At 37.1% G+C, this 2,406-nt stretch overlaps 1 protein-coding gene and 1 long non-coding RNA gene across 2 annotated transcripts in view; one reads left to right on the top strand and one right to left on the bottom strand.

Annotated features, from left to right (window-relative positions):
* The window catches only part of Mcc (mutated in colorectal cancers), a 336,531-nt gene that overhangs the window by 5,374 nt on the left and 328,751 nt on the right, over positions 1-2,406 (top strand). The window lies entirely within an intron of this gene.
* Positions 330-2,406, bottom strand: part of LOC102019246 — a 13,642-nt gene continuing 11,565 nt past the window's right edge. Inside the window, exon 5 of the long non-coding RNA XR_259729.1 lies at positions 330-608. This is a non-coding gene — a long non-coding RNA (uncharacterized LOC102019246). The remainder of the gene's footprint in view (positions 609-2,406) is intronic.

The raw sequence follows: 2,406 nt of genomic DNA, 5'->3' as shown, positions 1-2,406 counted from the left end.
GCTGCTGAGCTAAATCCCCAGCCCCGAACCCAGGGCCTTACACATCACAGGCAAATGCTCTACCACTGAGTTCCAACCCCAGCCCTAGCAATAAGGTTTAAAGTACAGTTAATAAAATGCTAGGTGTTATTGATTGGTACAGAAAATATAGTCTGTAATAAGCACTGAGAAAAGCTGAACATAAGTTTCAAGAGAAGGTTAGGATTTTGCCTGTGGCTACAAGGTGAAGAGAAGCAGAATATTGGACTGTTATGAGAAAACCAGAGGAAAAATTTGGTTTAACAGTTAACTGTCAGAAAAAAAAAAAAAAAACTTTATTATCAGCCCTGACATTTCACAGCACATCCACAGCAGGGAGTAGAGTTGGCAGAAAAACAAGACCTGTCAAAACGTTACATGTACAACTTGGAAGAGGAATTTCAGTGGAGTCATCTTTCCCAAGTGTTTTTCCCACAGAAGAGTGATTTCAAGAGATGGTCATAAATATTATGTGAAGAAAGAATTCCTTTATAATATAATTTGAAAACATTGGGTTAAAGCAGATGAGTAGTTTTCATTACTGCCAGATATCTCAGAGCCTTTAATATGCTGGTGCTTTTTTTGAATCTCTAGAACAAGAAAGAAAAAAATACGTATACAGCATTTGCCAAACTTAATTGACATTTCTCCTAGGCTTTGCATTTTCTGCTCAAATATACTTTGGGGGAAAAATAAGTTACCTGGATGACTAGATCATAAGAGATTTATATCAGTTTAAAGTCATTTTAGATTATTATTTTTAAATCTTTATGTCTCTCAGACATTGGCTACATGATTTAATAGTCATAGCAATAACAACAATAAAGTGGCTAAAATTACTGATATTTCCTGTGTTCAAGACAATTTACTAGGCACTTAACTAGGCACTAGATCCCAGCTTCATGACTGAGTTGCTCTGTGACTTTGGCTAGGTTACTGATTATTCTGAGCTTTAGTTTTCTTACATTTCAATTTAGAGTAGTAATAATACAGACATTGTATGGTAGTTGGAGGATTTAGTGAACTATCACTTTTAAAGGTCTGCTCACAGGAGGCTTTCAGTAAGGCATAGTGATTATAATTATCATTATCATTAATCCTTTAGAGTAGGATCCTCCTAACATACAGGAGGAAACTGAGGCTGTAAGCCATAGAGCTAGAGGGGGCAGAGAATGATAAGAAATCACCTGTTGAAAGAGATGGTTCTTTGTGTTCCTGGCATCATAACTTAGAAGAGTTTGTTTTGATCGCCAAAATTTAAGCTACAAAGAACACTGCCATCCAAAGGGCACTCCCAGAAATTACAGACACGTGATTCCAGAGTCCCGAGGGGAGATTTGAGGGCTATTCCTGTTTAAGCCCTTCTCTTCCTTAGCAAAGTGATTCAAACATTGGACCAAAATGCTTGTGAGATTTTCTTTTTACTGACTAATTTCCCAATGGAAAACAAATCATCTAGATTCATTGTAATTATTTGGGAATTATATTTTGAAACTTGCTTTTCTTAGTGATTAGGAAAGACTGAATTTAAAAAAAAAATGCTAGAGTTAGATATTTCTGTATGTTAGCAATTCCAATGGAGCCTTTATTTGAATATACCTTTTTTTTTTTTTTTTTTTTGAGACAGGGTCTCCCTACCCAGTCCAGGCTGTCCTTGAACTCACTATATAACCTAGGCTAACCTCAAACTCATAGTGGTCCTCCTGCCTTAGCCTCCTGAGTACTGATTACAGGGGTGCACCACCATGCCTGGCTGAACATGTTCTTAAATAAATGGGTTTTTAAAATTTCAACCCAACTGTAAACCTTACATATGATTTCCACATGTGTGTGTCAGAGGTGTGAATTATATAAAAGAAGAGGTGCTTCAGAGGGTCTGAGGATCACTGACCCAGCCTTTCCAACTTACTTAATGAAGTTGTCCTATCTCCGGGCTTTTCAGAGCTTTGGGGAACTTTTCTTACTTTGTGTCAGGTCTCACAGAGCCCAAAGACTAATTTGGATCAAAACCCCAGGGCTTTAAAACATTGTTTAACACAGCAAACATTAAAACCTACTAATTAGTACAACTAAATTTAATTTATGCTAAGATTGGACCATTTTCCAAGTAGTTTCCAATCATCTGTGTCTTCAAGACACTTTGCTGGTTTTTCCTGGTGGCAGATTGCCCCCTGATGTGTCAGCCTTCCTAGCTGTTCTACTAGTGCCCACTGATCCTCAAGGAGCACATAAATGACTGCAATTTCTTGGGGAAACTAAAAGCAAAACTTTTTTCCTAAATAGGTCGAAGTTAGATCAAAGAATGTATGGTTTAGACAGGAAGGACTCCAAACTTTACAACCTAAGGAAGGAAATATAAGGAAATACCCTGATTCCTTGTTAAATTAA

Source organism: Chinchilla lanigera, unplaced genomic scaffold, assembly GCF_000276665.1.
Source record: "Chinchilla lanigera isolate Chin_1 unplaced genomic scaffold, ChiLan1.0 scaffold00007, whole genome shotgun sequence".
NCBI lineage: Eukaryota > Metazoa > Chordata > Mammalia > Rodentia > Chinchillidae > Chinchilla > Chinchilla lanigera.
Note: the sequence above shows the minus strand (reverse complement) of the source record. Positions and strands in the feature narration are given on the sequence as shown.